General features: G+C 45.3%; 1 protein-coding gene and 1 pseudogene across 1 annotated transcript in view; one reads left to right on the plus strand and one right to left on the minus strand.

Moving 5' to 3' along the window:
• The window catches only part of IL10RB (interleukin 10 receptor subunit beta), an 85,793-nt gene that overhangs the window by 27,297 nt on the left and 39,889 nt on the right, over nt 1-18,607 (plus strand). The gene's annotated exons all lie outside the window — the stretch shown is intronic.
• LOC103110571 (actin-related protein 2/3 complex subunit 5-like) lies at nt 2,192-4,015 on the minus strand (annotated as a pseudogene).

Consider the following 18,607-nt stretch of genomic DNA (forward strand, 5'->3'; position numbering starts at 1 on the left):
GTTTTTTTTTGTTGTTTTTTTTCCAGCTTGAACATTTTGTTGATCTCCCCTCAGGCCTAACACACACACACACAGACACACACACACACACACAGACACACACACACACACACACAATTAGGTAATCATTTGTAAGGTTCAGCTATCCACATCTTTTAGGATTATAAACCAAGGGAAGAATGATTTAGAGGTTTTTAACATGCCATTTTCAAGGGACGAAATGTTCGCTTTTTCTTTCTTTGCAAGGATGTCTTTTGTGAGGTATTTCATGATGAGAATCTCCAATACAAATAAGCTGACTTGAATTGTTTTGAGCAACTTTGCCCTGTGTTATATGTGTTTTATGCACATTTGCAGTTGGATTTTCTCCAACAGAAAGTGGTTTCACTACTGGCACATTAACAAGCACCAACACATTTTATTCCAACTCCAAGCACTGTGGTTGAGTAACATCACCTCAATTTTTTATTATCATTAAAGATAATTGCATTTTCATATTCTTTATTTATAAAGGATCAATGCTGCTGTAAATACAGGTATTTTTAATTTTTTATTTCATTCCATCACCATCAGATGCAGTTCCCTATTTTGTTTAATGAAGGGATGTATAAGCTTTCTAATGGTGTCTTCAGAAATTTATAAAATGTAAATACTGATTTGATTGGTCTTTAAGATGTGTTTAACTGTGAGACTATTTAACTAATAGTGTGGATGTAATTTGTCATTCAGTATTAAGTTCTTAGTTGCTGATTTTTGTGTTTAAACAATTAGGAAGGAGGGAAACTGTAGCTTTCATTTCAGACTCCTTGATTGGTAAGTTCTTAAGTGGTGAGTTACAGTAAACTCTGATCATGCCTCTGGATAGTGGATCTCGAGCATTTCTCTCGGGCTTTAATTTGCTAAAGCTGTGCACATATGTAAAAAAAAATAGATTATTTTAGGGGAGATGTAGGTGTAGAATTATTGCTTATGTCATTTCTTAAGCAGTTATGCTCTTAATGCTTAAAAGAAGGCTAGCATTGTTTGCACAAAAAGTTGGTGAATCCCTCCCCCAAATAGTAATGAAATTACTTCTGTTGAGTAAACTTTTTATGTCATCTTATAATAAAAGCTGAAAAAATCCCTTTGTTTCTATTTATAAAAAAGTGCTTTTCTATATGTACCCTTGATAAGAGATTTTGAGGACATCATGTAAGATGATAAAACATTTGAATGGTACAATAGATGTAAAAAAAAAATTCAGTTTAAAAGAACGCTTGTTTTTACATTAAATGTTTATTTGAAATCAAATGATTTTGTACATAAAATGATTTTGTACATAAAATGATTTTGTACATTGGTCTGTCCAAGAAGGTAAACACCTTTGGCTATGTGGCATTTTCTTTTAAAAAAAAAAAAACTGAGCTAAAATTGACAATGTGTATGTCTGGATCAGAAACAATCTTCTGGGATTATAATTACCCCCAAAGAATACTAAAGACCTTCCCAGGGTATGTTTAATACTCAGATACATGCCTCAGAATGTCTGAGGCAGTCACTTTATTCTAAAGTGAGTAGGATTTCATTCAGAGGCTGCCCAGAGTTTGAACCAAGTCTTAGTTTCCATGTCCTTTCTGCTTTGGAGGAGTTTCCCCAAATAGGGTCATGTTACCGGAATAAAAGTTCTATGCTCCTCCAAACAGGCTCTGATATTTTAGAGATAGATACGTATCGAGCAAGATTCCTTGCTCTGGACCCCAGGGAACCACAGGAAATTGAGAGGTCACGATTATTGGTTGAGGAGAGGAAGAAGCATTAAAACTCACACAGTCTGTAGGCAGCAGAAACAGCTGAGCTTGGCAGTGCTTTCCCACACCACTTGTTCCAGGAACACAGTTTGCTTAAATAAGGGCAGTATGGTCCAGTTTTGTATTGTTAATAGCTGCCAGTCTCTCAAACATATTTTTTAGAAAGATCATTTCCTGGCTAGTAATTAGGTAGGAAACCGGCCTCAAATTCTGATCAAATTTCTCATTATTAACCAAAATCAAAACCAGAGAAAAACAAAAGCCAAACCCCTCAAACACCAGCCGGTAGGGGTTAAAAACTGCACAATTACACCTGAATGTAAATTATAATACTATATACAGACTGGTATACACACCACTGAAACAGGACTGAGAACATGAAGCACTCCTGTTGAAACATTTCCTCATTCCTAATTATCATCAAATGAAAACAGATATGTCACTTTCTTTACAGTTAGAGAAAGGAAGCAGGAAGGCAAAGCTGAGAGGAGCAGATGCTGCCCACAAGGGCAGCCATGGCATTTGTTGCTTTGGTCTTTGTACCAGCAACTCCCACCCCGTCCCCCATAGCAGATATCCAGTTCCTGCCGGATTACACAGTTTTCCTTGCAGTCAGAAATCGAACAATGGACCCAACTCCTCCTGCAGCAAGTGCCTTTTCACGCCACTGCAGTGACACAGCACTGCTGTTGTCAGAGGGGCTCTCAAAACCTTTGTAAATATACTTCATTAGGAGGGCTTTGCCATTCTTGTCCAGAGATTGAACGGCCTTTTCAATATCATTAGTTTTAAAGGAGATGAGCACTTTGAGGACAATGCTGCCTGCTTGATCCTTTACTGCCTGACTCTTGGTATTGATGGGGGGGGGGGGGGTCCAGAGTAGCTTGGAGAGCAGCTGTCATGTTTCCTTGTCGCAGGCAAGAGTCCACCTCGCCCTTGTCGGGTCCCGCCTGTCCATCGCCACTGCCGCCGTCCTTTTCATCCACAAACTTGTTCTCGTCGTCCTCATCCACGTCCACCTTCCGGAAGCGGGCAGAGACACGATGTTCTTCAACATCCCGGCTGCTAGGCGAGTGAGTAGGCTCCGCCCTCAGGACCCCACCAAAAAACAAAACAAAACAAAAACAGAAAAAAAATTTTTGGGTCAGTTTAGAACACCCTGAAAAAAATAACAGGAAAGGGGATGAAATAAACTCTGAAACAATGGTCACAAATATCTGACATCAAAAGATCTTTTATTAGCTCAAAATCTGAAGAATTTACTTCAAGCAAAAGGAAACCGCTTCCAAACAGAAGTTATGATATGTAGGAAGAAACAGAAAAGAGAGACTGCCGCATATATAACCAAGCACAAGGACCCGGGTTCAAGCCCCCAGCTCCCTATCTGCAAGGGCGACACTTTATAAGCACTCAAACAGCAGGTCTGAAGGTGTCTGATCTTTCTCTCTGTCTCTATCCCCCCTTCCCTCTCAATTTCTCTCTGTCCCATCAAATAAAATAGAAAGAAAGAAGAAATAGCTACCTGGAGCGGTATGTTTCTATTGCCAGCATCCAGCCTCAGTAATAACCCTGGTGTGGGGCGGGGGGGAGAAACTGGTGATTGTATGAGTGAATCTAAGCAAATAGTGACTGCTTGATACAATTCTACACTTTGTATTTCTAAAAAGAAAGTATGGGGAAAAAAAAAAGAACAATCAAAGATAAAGTGTTTTACAGTTCCCATGGTGCTTCAGAGACTAATAAAGACACGAACTGGGGCCACATGTTACAGCTGAGCACACCTATTTCCATGCACAAGGACCTGAGTTCAAGTCCCTGGTCCCCACTTGCAGGGGGGATGCTTCCCGACTGATGAAGCAGGGCTGCAGGTATCTCTCTTTCTTCCTTTCTATCTTCCCCTGCCCTCTCAATTCCTCTCTGTCTCTGTCCAATAAATTAATAAAATAAAAAATACACAAATTAATTAATTTCATCTTAGCGAAGCATCTGCCTCACCATTGCATGTGGCCCAGATTCAAGCCCCAGCACGTCATAGGAGACCGCTTCAATCTGAAAAGGTCAGACAGGAATGGTAGAGTTGTACAAGTGTGAGACCCTGGGCAAAGAAGGAAGGGAAGGGGGAAGGAGGGGCCAGGGGTGAGGTTTATATCTAAAAGAAATAAACTATAATAGAATTGGACCAAGCAAGCTGAGCAGCAGGTTTGTACCCTGGACTCATTCTCCTGCATTGCATTTAAAGTAAATAAATGTGGGTAGGGGCTGGGCAGGCGGGTCATACCTGATTAAACTCACGTTACTATGTGTGAGGCTGGGGCTGAAGCCCCACTCTCCACCTGTAGGAGGAAGCTTCACAAGTGGTGAAGCAGTGTTGCAGGTGTCTATATATCTCTCTGCCTCTATCAAAAGAAAAAAGGAGGGAACACAACAAGGGCAACAAAAGCGGGGGGGGGGGTAAAATAGCCTCCAGGAGCAGTGGATTCATGGTGCAGGCACTGAGTCCCAGCAGTAGCCCTGGAGGCGAAAAGAAAAGAAAAGAAAAGAAAAGAAAAGAAAAGAAAAGAAAAGAAAAGAAAAGAAAAGAAAAGAAAAGAAAAAAGGAGGGATCCAGTCAGTGGCACACCCAGTTAAGCACACACATTACCAGACACAAGGACCTGGGTTCAAGTCCCCGCTCCCCACCTACAGGGGTCGCAGGTCTGCAGGTATGTCTTTCTCTCCCTCTCTATCACTCCATCTTCTCTAAATTTCTCTCTGTCCTAATAAAAATTAGGGGGGAAAAGGCAGGGAGAATAATGGCCACCAGGAATGGAGGATTAGTAGTGCTGGCATCAAGCCCCAGTGGTAACCCTAATGGCAAAAATAAAAAATAAATGAAAGGAAAAAGGAAAGAAAGGAGGAAAGAAGGGAGAGCCGAGCAGCAGCGGATTCATACAGGGAGGCACTGAGCCCCAGGAATCAACCTGGTGAAAATTTACAAGGAATAATAATAATTCATAAACAAGGCTGATCCAGGAAGTGGTGCAGCGACTAGACCATTGGACTTAAACACACGAGGTTCCCAGTTCGATCCTCCAGTATTGCATGTGTCAGAATGATGCTCTGGCATTCTTTCTCTCTCTCTCCCTCCCTCTCCATGGTGTTAATAAATAAATCTTTTTTTAATTTTTTAATTACTATTTATTTTCCCTTTTGTTTCCCTTGTTTTTTATTGTTGTAGTAGTTATTGTTGTTGTTGATGATATGAAAGAAATGATATGAGAGAAATGGAGAGAGGAGGGGAAGACAGAGAGGGGGAGAGAAAGACAGACACCTGCAGACCTGCTTCACCGCCTGTGAAGCGACTCCCCTGCAGGTGGGGAGCCAGGGCTTGAACCAGGATCCTTACGCAGGTCCTTGCGCTTTGCGCCACATTGCGCTTAACCCGCTGCGCCACCGCCCGACCCCCCATAAATCTTAAATCAGTGGAGATCAGGACCTGTCAAGCTACACAAATCTGAGTTTGGCAGTTGCTATAGCATCAGACGTGTCTTCCCTTTCTCTGTCTCTCTGTCTCTCCCTCTCTAAATGAAGAAGTGCCCAGAGTTGTGAGATCGATATAAGAGGCCCTGATTTCACCAAGAGAACATTGAAAATCAGTCCGTCAGTGGATGCCTCTCTCTGTGCAGCTTCGGGTGTCAGCTCAGGCCGCCAGCACCCTCTCCTGCCCAGAAGCACTGTGCGCAAGGTACACGTGCTTGACATCCCTCCTCGTTCACCAACCAGCTTGTTGATTACTCTTGCGGGCGACGCCTTGCCTTGGCACCTTTGTGACCTTGTCATTGGAATTCCAGGCAGCCAGATGTGTGTGTGTGTGGGGGGGGGTGCTGACCTGTGCCCAGCTACTGCTGCCCAGGGTAGCTAGCACCTGGGACCCTGCCAGCGGTCTCTGGCGCCTGGCTGTCCTGAGGAGGATGTGGATGAAAGGCAGCTGGGGCTGGGGACTGCACAGCTAGGAAGTGAAACAGGAGCAGAAAACCCCATCTGGGAGCCAGTCCCAAGCATCTGAGACCAGGAGGGGCTCGTCAGGCCATCTGTCCCATGGGTCACCGTTAAAGCAGGGCAGGACGGCAGGAACCATGTCTGGCTGTTTTGGCAGGTGCCCAGAGGGGAGATCTCATCCCAGCCAACTCCCCCTCCCCTTCACTGGCTCTCCCCAGCTGGCCACCAGGCCTTGTGGGGAAGGAGTGACTTGACTTCCTCCTGGAGCACCTACTATGTGTCCTCCCGGGGTGAGGCTCAGGGCACTCCCTTTCCTCTGCACAGCTGTGGTTCAAGTTCTTCATTGTCCCTGGGGAGCTTGCAAATAGCCATTCATTCTGGCAGAATTGAGACTTATTTTTTTTATCTAGGGCAGGAAACAAACCCAAGGTCTCAGGCAAGTTCACCTCTGCTCAAGTTCTCTCTCTTCCTCTTTTTTTTTTTTTTATTATATAGAATGGAAAGAACTTGAGAGGGGAGAGGGAGACAGAGAGAGAGAGAGAGAGAAACAGCCACCTACAGACCTGTTTCTTCACTGGTGAAAATTCCCCCCTGCAGGTGGAGACCGGGGGCTTGAACCTGGGTCATTACACATGGTAACATGTGCACTCAACCAGGTATGCCGAGCTCCCCTCCTTCACCCGTTTTTTTTTCTCTTGTGTAGTTTTTACAAGTGAGAGGAGAGAAGGGGAGGGGAAGGGAGGGAGGGGAGGGGAGCTAGGAAGGGAGAGTAGGGGAGGGGAGTGGGCAGAGGTGCCACCTCAGCACTGCTCCACCATCCATGGAGTTCTCTCAGTGCTGTCAGAATAAGCCAGCAGGCAGCACACAAAGCTATAGAAAAGGTTGCAGCTTGTTAAATGAAGGGGCCGGCTGTGACGGTGCACCTATTACCATGTGCAAAGACAGGGTTCATGCCCCCGGTCCCCACCTGAGTGGTGAAGCAGGTCTGCAGGTAATCCCTTGTCTCTCTCCCTCTCTGTCTCCCTACTTCCATCTCAGCTTCTCTCTGTCCAATAAATAAACAAATGTTTTCTAAAGTTTATTCAAATAGACAAGACAAGAAATAGTCAACAAAGGAGGTTGACAGACAGACAGTAAAGAGCCAGCTGTCAGGAGCGAGGTAGAAGTGTGGGCAAGTTGGCAGAGAGGAAACTGATGCTCACTACTAGGCACGAGCCCACTGTGTGTGCTCCTCTTTGTAGGCAGAGGCAGAGTTGGTCTATGTCTTACTACCCGGTGTACGGGAAGGAGCCTTCTCTGTTGATATTCTTAATCAGGGTGGTTGACAGTTGAGAGTTTGGGCCCTCCAAAATAATTTTGATTCATACTCCCAGTGGGGGAGAAATGATAGGAAGAAGATGACCAGAGGGCTCTGAACTCTAAATCCATCAGGATCCATAGAAAGAACCGGAAAAGGGGAGGGACATTTGGATGCAGTAATAGGTTTATGTGACTTGGAAAGGAAGAGAAGATGGAACTTAAAGGGGGCAAATATAGACAGATACAGACAGAGAGTTGTAGAAATAATAGTTAACTCCTATCTGCAACCTTGGGAGAACTGCTGTAGCTTCCAAAGGAGGGACTGGGGCTTCACAACTCTGGTGGTGGAAATGGTGTGGAGTTGCAGTGCGAGGACTGGAGTAAGAATCCCGGTTCGAGCCCCCGGCTCCCCACCTGCAGGGGAGTCGCTTCACAGGCGGTGAAGCAGGTCTGCCGGTGTCTTGTCTTTCTCTCCCCCCTCTGTCTTCCCTACCCTCTCCATTTCTCTCTGTCCTATCCAACAACAACGACAACAATAATAGTAACAACAACACCGATAAACAAAAGGGGGAAAAAAATGGCCTCCAGGAGCAGTGGATTCATGGCGCAGGCACCGAGCCCCAGCGATAACCCTAGAGATAAAGAAAAAGAAAGGTAGAGAGAGAGACGGGCACCTGCAGCACTGCTGCACTGTTCAAGAAGCCCCCCTCCCCCCGCCCCCACAGTCTAGCCAGTGAGCCACCAGCCTGGCCCTGCTTCCATCCCCGTTTGTTACAAACTCCCCCAGGTTATTTCAGAGCACAGTCAAGGTGAAGAGCCACAGCTCTGTGAGCCCTCTAGGAGGACCTAAGGGCCTATTGGCCCGCGTTCCTCTGCCTCCCAGTTCTCAGCACAGGGCTCGCTCAGCTCTCTTCAGAAGCTGCTTATGGGGGGAGCCAGAATGAAGAGACGGAGGACTGGAAATGAGCTGGAGAAGGTACTTGACGTCAGACTCAGCCCTTGGTCACTTTGTGTGACGTCCCTTCTAGAAAGGTGCATGACTGGCCCCTGCCTACTCCAAGTCCTGCTGTGTAGACCACAAGGACCACCTGCAGCCTGGCCAGGAGTCCACCCTGCTTTCTCAGAAGCACCAGGCAGCAAGCACAACACCGCCCAAAGGGGAGGAAGGAGTTCCTTGTGTGGCACTTACACTGCCCCTCTATTCATTTGTGATTCCTTTTTCCACACCAGGGCCTCTGTGTGTGTGTCTTTATTGTTCTTGGGTGATGTTCTTCCTAAGATAGAAAACTCAGGAGAAGGGAGCCGGGCAGTAGTGCAGCAGGTTAAGCATATGTGGCACTAAGCGCAAAGACCGGTAAGGATCCTGGTTCAAGCCCCAGGCTCCCCACTTGCAGGGGGTCACTTCACAAATAGGTCTGCAGGTGTCTATCTTTCTCTCCCCTTCTCTGTCTTCCCCTCCTCTCTCCATTTCTCTCAGTTCTATCCAACAGCAATGACATCAATAATAACAATAATAACCATAACAACAATAACACAACAAGGGCAACAAAAGGGGGGAAAAAAGAGAGTTGGGCGCTAGCGCAGCAGGTTAAGCACACATGGCACAAAACACAAATACCGGCTTAAGGATCCCGGTTCGAGCCCCTGACCCACCTGCAGAGGAATCACTTCACAAATAATGAAGCAGGTCTGCAGGTGTCTGTCTTTCTCTCCCCCTCTGTCTTCCCCTCCTCTCTCCATTTCTCTCTGTCCTATCCAACAATGATGACAACAATTAAACAACAAGGGCAATCAAAGGGAATAAATGATAGATAAATAAATAAATAAATAAATAAATATGAAGAAAGAAAGAAAGGGGGGGAGAAAGAACGCTAGGGAGAGAAGTCACAGCACCTGAACTTCCCGTGTGGCGCTGGGGTTCAAACCTCGGCTGTGCCCCTGGCAATTCACACACCCTACCCAGTGGGCCATTCTTACACTTTTTATTATTTCAAAATTAAAAATTTGAAACACTAAGGAAGAAAGACACTAAACACAGAGGGTAGATAACATAATGGTTTTGCAAAGGGACTCTCATGCCTGAAGCTCCAAAGTCCCAGGTTCAGTCCCCTGCACCACCATAAACCAGAGTTGAGCAGTGCTCTGGAAAGTAAAATAAAATAAAATAAAAACCACTAAGCACACCAAGGTCTTGCATTAGACCACACGTAGGAAACCATCTTTATGTCCAGAGCCTGCTGAAAACTTACACATTAATGTTCCAGATTATGGGGCAGACATGTTTTGAAAAAAACTATAGAATATGATTGGGGCAGAGAAAGCGAAACTCTGCTCCTCAGAATCTATCTCTGGCTAAAGGTCCATTTCACAGGCGCCGTGCTCACAGCAGAATGACGATGACCTTTGGCACCTTTCCCTTAAGGGTGTGTCCCTCATGGTACCAGGGAAACAGCTAATGGCTTCTGCTCTGCAGTGCAACAGAAATTAAATCTGCAGGTCCTTGTTTTTCTGTACCTTCCTCTGAAAACTCTCTCATTCCTTTTGACCCTCTTCTTCCCAATGTCCTCTGTGTTCACTCAGCGATTTCAAGATGGCGTCTAAGAGCGTGTGGGTCTCTCCTATGTAGGAGCAGGTCTGCAGATGTCTGTCTTTCTCTCCCTCTCTCTTTCCCCCCTCCCTTCTCAATTTCTCTCAGGCCTATCAAGTAAAAAGAAAAGGAGGTGATAGCCCTGGAGGCAAAAAGAAAAGAAGAGAAAAGAAGAGAAGAGAAGAGAAGAGAAGAGAAGAGAAGAGAAGAGAAGAGAAGAGAAGAGAAGAGAAGAGAAGAGAAGAGAAGAGAAAATCGGGTAAAGGTCACTGAGAGTAGCTGGATTCATGGTGCAGGCACCAAGCCCCACCAATAACCCTGGCGGCAAATATACATATAAAATCTTTAAAAACAAAGCAAAACAAACAGAAAAACAAAAAGACCCTGTCTCACACAGTGGAGACTCAGTGCCATCTGCTTCCTGAACGAATGGAGGCCAGATTCTCACTCCTGGCTGCTCCATGCTCCTGGGACCAGGCCCCCCAGTAACTCTTTTGTCTCTCTCCATTCAGACTCTTCACTAAACAGCAACCTGGTTACTGGCTGACTCTTTCTGAGTCTGTGTTTATTGCCTTTGGCTTATGATTAGGACATACAGAGAAGGTTAATCCTCTGGTGCTGACATCTCCCAGCAGGAGAAATCCTAACAGTCTTCCTGCTGGAGGAACCCTTCACAATGACAGGAAGCACAGGGCAGCTGTAACTCCCCTCCTTGGGCGGCTTCCCTGTACCTCTGCTCCAAACAGCCGAAACTGCCAATTCCTATTCAGTACTGCCTGCATACATGACCTTCTTCTTTTTTTTAAAATTTTTTTTAGGATAGAGATAAATGGAGAGAGGAGGGGAAGACAGAGAGAGAGAGAGAGAGACAGATAGACACCTACAGACCTGCTTCACCGCTTGTGAAGCGACTCTACTGCAGGTAGGAAGCTGGGGGCTCCTTGTGCCAGTCCTTGTGCTTTGCGCCACGTGCGCTTAACCCGCTATGCCACTGCTTGACTCCCTAGAATCCAATTTGTATCCCCCATAACCACACTTTAAGTTAAACTCCAGTGGTTCTCAGACCAGAAATAATGAATTCAGATGGGAAATGTTTTCTCCTGGGCTGAGACAGAGTGTCACTCTGGCATATGTATTATGGAAAACATAATTTGGGACCCAATGCATATAAGTCCTGGGTTTTACTGCTATACCACTTTCTAGGACACCAGGGACTTTTGCTTGCTTGTTTATTATTGTTTTCCAGTGGATCAGGAGAGGGTAATATCAATATAAAAGCTAGATGCAACTTTTAAGAACACTCAGTTTGTCAATTTCTCTTTAACATTCCTTTGGTTTTAAAAAGTATCTATAGTAGTTGAGTGGTTAAGAATTTTTTGTATGGGTTTTCACAAGAGACAACTCTCAATTTTTTTTTTTTTTTGCCTCCAGGCTTGTTGCTGGGGCTCAGTGCCTGCACAAGCAGGCACAAGCGTCAACCCGGCTTTGACCTAGCACGTTATGATTGGGCCGGTGTGCTGCTATGTTCCATCGCTGGGGAGCCAGAGACGACCCGAACTTCCCCTGCGGCTACAGACAGACTATGACCCACATAGTCAACGACTGCCACCTCTCCAGATTCAAAGGAGGTCTCGAAACTTGACATCAGGCTCAACCTGACGCTGTTGACTGGCTATGGAAGAAGGGCAAACGCTAGAAGAAGTGCCTGCACTATAAATCCACTGCTCCTGGAAGCCATTTGTTTGCCCCATTTTTGTTGCCCTTGTTGCTGTTGTTATTGTTGCTGTTGGACAAGACAGGGAGAAACTAAGGAAGAAGGGGAAGACAGAGAGGGGGAGAGAGACATCTGCAGACCTGCTTCACCACCTGTGTAGCAACCCCCCTGCAGGTGGGGAGCCAAGGGCTCGAACCAGGATCCCTATGCTGGTTATTGTGCTTTACACCTTGTGTGCTTAACCTGCTGCACTATTGCCCGGCCCCCTCAAATTTTCTAAATAAGTTTTTAAAAAATCTAATTTAGAATATGAAAAGGTAATACAGTGGTAAAACTTTGGACTTGCAAGCATGAGGTCCCAATTCAATCCCTGATACTATATATACCAGAGTGTTGCCCTGGCCTCTCTCCTTCCATTCTCTCTCATGACATAAATACATTTTTAAAAAGAGTATGAAGGACTGGGGATACAACATAAAGGTTATGCAAAAGCCCTTTTAAGTCCCAGCTTCAATCTCTAACACCTCCATAAATCAGAGCTGAATAGTGCTGTGGTCATAACACTTCTGCTTCTTTCTGTTTTCTCATTAAAATAAACAAATAAAATATATTCTTAAAAAAGAACATGAAAAGGAGAAAGTATAAATTTCAAGCACCCAAATTCTGATGGCCAGAGGTAAAGAGAATTTCCTGGATTTCTAAGGTCATAAGTGAAGTCTTGTTTAAAACACACACATACAAAAAAAAAAAAAAAAAAAAAGATGCAAAGTAAGGGAAAATTAAGGGGCATTTGTGAAATGGGAAATATCAAGATGTGTCCTGATTCCAGTTTAAGTCTCAAGTACGCAAAACAAAGTAAAAAAAAATCCATATTAATTATCTATTCTGAAGACTAGTATGGGAGTAATTACCATTCCTATTCATTTATATATAGAATTATACAAGTTTCTTTCACTAGATGGAACATTTATGTTCTGTTAATAGTCTATGAGCAAATGTTAGAACTACTTATTGAAGGGAATAGCTATGTCCATAAAAAAACAAAAGCTGCCATTTATTGAGTTGTCATGCATGAACTTCTGCATTTTTATTTACATTTTTATTGATTGACTTATTTTTATTTGATAGGGCAGAAAGAAACTGAGAAGGAAGGGGAGAGATAGAGAGGCAGAGAGAGACACCTGCAGACCTGCTTCGCCACACGTGAAGCTTCTCCCCTGCAAGCGAGGGCTGGTGCCTTGAGCCCAGGTGCCCCGACCAGCAGGGCGGTGAACAGGGGCTAGGAACCCAATGAGACCTGAAATGAAGGAACATGCGACACGAGAGAACGACAGCAAGACAAGTTTCTGATCAAGCTGTAAATTTTTATTGTGAATACAGGCATTATAAGGCTTAGGGGAAGGAGAGGGAATGCTGGAGGAGGGGGAAGGGGGAGCAAACTTCAAAGCGGAATGTTCCTTGCAACAAATGGCGGGAACCAAACTGTGTGTTGACTCACTTGTGTTGACTCACTTGATTACTGATAAATGGTTTACCTAAGGGGAAATGGCCTGCCCATGGGGGGAATTAACACTTGTCTTGAGGGGTTCCGTTGTCTCAAAGCTTATCATCTATAAAGCAGAGAAATGGCTCCTGGCACCCAGGTCTTTGTGCATCTAGAGGACCTCCTGACTCTCAAGATTTTGAGTAGGCCCCTCCCCTTCAAATGTGCGTGGGGCCTCTAAGTGCCAGGTGATGGGTTATGACTCACCTTGGTGGTGATTTCCCAGCAGACTTTGAAGCTTCCAGAGAGCAGCCTGCATGGTGGAGAAGCCCAAGAGGGAAGGAGCCTCCCTCCCACATACAGCCAGCCCGGAACTGAGGTCCTCAGCTGCACAGTCCTGGTGGGACTGGATTCTGCCAGCACCCACGTTGATCGGAAGTGGATTCAGCCCTGGTTCCACCTTGCAAAGAGGCCCCGGTCCTGGCTCACACCTCCAGAGACCTGTGGCAGAAGCCATCAGCTAAGTAGCACCTGTATTCCTGGCCCTCAGTGACTCTCAACTGGGCAGGATCATCTCAGCTATTATATCTGAGTGATTGTCTACGCAGAGAGAGAGACAGCTTAGCAGGAAGGCACAAGACTTACACACATGCCCAAGAGCCCACCCACCCACTCAGCCACCCACCGGGAGACTCCTGTGTCCCAAAGAGCCCCAGTGAATGTCGCAGCAGTCAGGAGTCCCCCCTCTTTCTCAGCCTCTAGATTTGGGGAACTAAGGCCTAACATCGGAGGAGAAATTCAAAAAAGTCACTCTAAGAAGGGGACAGCTGACAGCCCACGGGTCCCCAAACCCACGAACTCAGAAAAAGCAAATTAGGTCTTACAGCCATACCGCCCGGAATACGCCCGATCTTGGCTAATCTCAGATGCTAAGTAGGGTCTGGTTAGTACTTGGATGGGAGAGAGAGCAAATGAGCACCGCAATTAGCCAGCAGTTTGCCAGCTATCTGCCTTGTGCAGTGCCCTCCAGGATGTCCTGGGGTGGGGGCAGAGGTCTGGCCAGGGGTATTATGGGTATTTGGTGTACATCCTCAGGGGCACTCCTTTAGAAGACTGGTTTTAGAGGGCCGGGTGGGGTGCATCTGGCTGAGTACACCTGTTACCATGAGCGTGTTATGCTCCCTCTCTTTTTCCCCCTCCCTACTCAACTAAGTTTCTGTCCTATCTACGAAGAAGGGGGGAAAAGCATGAAAGAAAAGGGAAAAGGGGGCTCTAGCCTCTCCCCCCACTCCCCATCAGCAGGGCAGACTCTTCACAAGCAGTGAAGCAGGTCGGAAGGTGCTTCTTTCTCTCTTCCTTTCTATCACCCCCTCCCCTTTCAATTTCTCTCTGTCCCATGAAAGAAAAAGAAAAAAGGGGGGCAGTCAAGAGTGGTGGATTGGAGCCAGGTGGTGGCGCACCTGGTGGAGCGGACATGTTATAGTGTGCAAGGACCCAGGTTCAAGTCCCTGGTTCCCACCTGCAGAGGGAAAGCTTTGCGAGTGGTGAAGCAGTGTTGGAGGTGTCTCTCTGTCTCTCCCCCCCCCACTTCCCCCTTCCCTCTCGATTTCTGACAAATAGGCAAAGATAATTTTTTTAAAAATATTAAAAAATAAAAAAGAGTGGTGGATTTGTCGTGCAGGCACCAAACCCTAGCAATAACCTTGGTGGCAATAAATAAAAATGAAAAATGGTAATATTAAAAAGAAAATGATAATGATATTTTAAAAGAAGACTTCGGGTGTTGTTCGTTTTATCCTATTTATTTGATAGGATAGAGAGAAATCGAGAGGGAAGGGGGGGAGAGAGAGGGAGAGCGAGAGACATCTGCAGACCTGCTTCACCAATCTTGAAGTGTCCTCCCCACCCCCACCCCCGCAGAAACCTGGGTTCTTGTGCATGGTGATATATGCACTTAACCACGTGTGCCATTGCCTGGCCCCGCCGACTTTAAATTTCTTGGAAGCCCTTGAAAGGCAAGCTTTTTGCCCTCTATCCATGTGACCTTACAACTTGAGTTGAACTGATTTGGACTGCTCTCTTCAAAACATAAATCGCAGCCTAAGTCATAAATCGTAGCAAATGAGCCTTGTTCTCCGTAGCTCTGAGCCTCAGCTGTCAGTGGCTGGGCCTATAGGCGAGATAGGGCTCGCGCTCTACCCGCACCCAAGTCAGTCGCTAGCTACTGGCTTTTGAAGGAAGGAAAGGTTTTATTGCAGGGTCATCCGATAAGGAGACATGAAACAAGGCCCAAAACTGTTTCCTGGCTATCATGACGCCAACCTGACATCACTGGACCGACGACCTCACCAATATGTCCTGGAGCCCCACCTCCCCAGAGTCCCGTCCTACTAGGGAAAGAGAGAGGCAGACTGGGAGTATAGATCCACCTGCTAACACCCATGTCCAGCGAAGAAGCAATTACAGAAGCCAGACCTTCCACCTTCTGCACCCCATAATGACCCTGGGTCCGTGCTCCCGGAGGGATAAAAAACAGAAAAGCTTCCAATGGAGGAGATGGGATATAGAACTCTGGTGGTGGGAATTGTGTGGAGTTGTACCCCTCTTATCCTGTGGTTTTGTTGATCATTATTAAATCAATCAAAAAAAAATTATGGGAGTTGGATGGTAGCGCAGCACGTTAAGCGCACGTGGCGCAAAGCGCAAGGACAGGAGTAAGGATCCCGCTTGGAGCCCCTGGCTCCCCATCTGCAGGGGAGTCGCTTCACAGGTAGTGAAGCAGGTCTGCAGATGTCTTTCTCTCCCCCTCTCTGTCTTCCTCTCCTCTCTCCATTTCTCTCTGTCCTATCCAACAATGACGACAACAATAATAACTACAACAATAAAACAACAAGGGCAACAAAAGGGAATAAATAAATATTTTTTAAAATATTAATAATCAAAAAATCAATCAATAAATAATTATTTTTAAAAAACTGTCTTCTGGATCTCAGAGCTAGGAATGTTTTACAGACTTCATAGAAAAGACATAGTTTGCAACAAGGGCAACAAAAAGAATGAATAAACTTAAAAAAAATAAAATTTAAAAAATATATAAAAAAGAAAAGACATAGTTTGGAGGGTGGGGCAATGGTGCATCTGGTAGAGCACACATATTACAATGCACAAGGACCTGGGTTCAAGTCCCTTGCCCCCACCTTCAGGGGAGAAGCTTCATGAGCAGTGAAACAGCGTTGCAGGTGTCTCTCTCATTCTTCTATGTATCTATCTCCCTCTTTTCCTTCTCAATTTCTCTCTGTCTCTCTATTCAGTATTAATTAGTTAATTAAGATATTTTAATTGAGGTGGCATGAAGTGCAAGGACCAAGCAACAAAAAGGGAAAATAAATAATTTAAAATATATAAGTATATTTTAATTTCTTTATTGGGGAATTAATGTTTTACATTCAACAGTAAATACAATAGTTTGCACATGCATAACATTTCCCAGTTTTCCATATAACAATACAAACCCCACTAGGTCCTCTGAATCCTTCTTGGATCTGTATTCTCCCCACCCACCTACCCCATAGTCTTTTACTTTGGTGCAATTTCAGTTCAGGTTCTACTTGTGTTTTCTTTTCTGATCTTGTTTTTCAACTTCTGCCTGAGAGTTAGATCATCCCATATTCATCCTTCCGTTTCTGACTTATTTCACTTAACATGAATTTTTCGAGGTCCATCCAAGATCGGCTGAAAACGGTGAAGTCACCATTTTTTACAGCTGAGTAGTATTCCATTGTGTACATAGACCACAGCATGCTCAGCCACTCATCTGTTGTTGGACACCTGGGTGGCTTCCAGGTTTTGGCTATTACAAATTGTGCTGCCAAGAACATATGTGTACACAGATCTTTTTGGATGGATGTGTTGAGTTCCTTAGGATATATCCCCAGGAGAGGAATTGCAGGGTCATAGGGTAGGTCCATTTCTAGCCTTCTGAGAGTTCTCCAGACTGTTCTCCACAGAGGTTGGACCAATTAACATTCCCACCAGCCATGCAAGAGTGTTAAAATATATATTTTTTTTAATTGAGGTTGAGAAAGAATTAGTTTGGTGAGGGCTGACTAAAGGCCCCCAAGTAGAACTATTTGTGATAAGGCTGGAGGAGGCAGGACTCAGTCCTGGTTTCCTCACCACCCTTGGGTTGGGAGTGACAGGGTGGGTGTCTTGGGCTCCCGCATGGTTTCAAGTCAGAGTCTTCTAGGTAAGAAAAGCTGAGCGTCTGCACCCTGAGAGACAACTTATGAGAAGTACTGAAAACACAAGTTGTGAAAGAACCCTTAGTTCCTGTTTAAGCCAGTTTGGGGTAATCTTCCTCTCCTTCCACAGGGACGGATGAAGCAGCTCTGTGACAGTATGTATGACTAAGAGTCACAACAAGGAAAGAGAAGAACCGGTGGCGAGAATTGTCTGCACGGCATCAGCACGGAAAACTCAAGCACAGACAAAAGCCGGGCGCCGCCTCACGCCGCTTAACTGGCGTCTGCCTGTGCCCGGAGTGGTTCCTCTCTCAGAGAGCACAGCCTCTTGAATTCATTATGAAGATGTTCTTGTCCAGCCAGGATGTCAATAATTACTTTTTTTTTCCTTTTTTTAAATATTTATTTATTCCCTTTTTGTCGCCCTTGTTGTTTTATTGTTGTTGACATTGATGTCGTCGTTGTTGGATAGGACAGAGAGAAATGGAGAGAGGAGGAGAAGACAGAGAGAGGAAGAGAAAGACAGACACCTGCAGACCTGCTTCACCGCCTGGGAAGCGACTCGCCTGCAGGTGGGGAGCCGGGGGCGCGAACCGGGATCCTTAAGCTGGTTCTTGTGCTTTGCGCCACCTGCGCTTAACCCACGGCGCTACCGCCTTACTCCCGTCAATAATTTCTATGTACCAGGGGCCAGGTGTTGGCACACACAATTGAGTGCACTTATTGCCATGGCCGAGGACCCAGGTTCAATCCCCTGGTTTCCACCTGCAGGGGGAGAAGCTTCGTGAGCAGTAGGGCAGTGCTGCTGGCATTTCTCCTTTTATTTTATTTTTTTCTTTATTGGGCGGATTAACGGTTTACAGTCAACAGGAAAATACAGTAGTTGGTGCATGTGTAATATTTCTCAGTTTTCCACATAACACTCTAACCTCTCACCTAAGTCCTCCTCTGCCATCATGTTCCAGGACCTGGACACTCCCCCAGCCATGCTAGAGTCCCTCTACTTTGGTGCAGTACATCAACTGTATTTTTCCTTTTGTTTGTCTCTCTCCCTCTCTATCCCCCTTTCCTCTTCATTTCTCTGTATCTCTATTTAAAATTAAAAAAAAAAATGAAAGGCTGCTGAGAGCAGTGGATTTGTTGTGCAGGCACAGACCCCCCAGTGATAACTCTGGTGGCAATAATAATAATATATAATATATAATGGGATGGGTGGTGGTGCACCTGGTTAAGCACTTACATTACAGTGCACGAGGACCCAGGTTTGAACCTTAGGTCCCCACCTGCAGAGGGGAAGCTTCACAAGTGGTGAAGCAGGGCTGCAGGTGTCTGTCTCTCTCCCTCTTTATCTCCTCCTCTAAATTTCTCTCTGTTTCTACCCAATAATTAATAAATAAAAATATTTTTAAAAGAAAAATTATTTTAAAATAATAACAGTAATACCACCATATCTCTTGCTACTGTTCTTTGTTGAGTCTACTAAGACCTTGCACATGTGCGATTCTACCGTTCCAACGA

Source organism: Erinaceus europaeus, chromosome 9, assembly GCF_950295315.1.
Source record: "Erinaceus europaeus chromosome 9, mEriEur2.1, whole genome shotgun sequence".
In the NCBI taxonomy this organism is placed as follows: Eukaryota; Metazoa; Chordata; class Mammalia; order Eulipotyphla; family Erinaceidae; genus Erinaceus; species Erinaceus europaeus.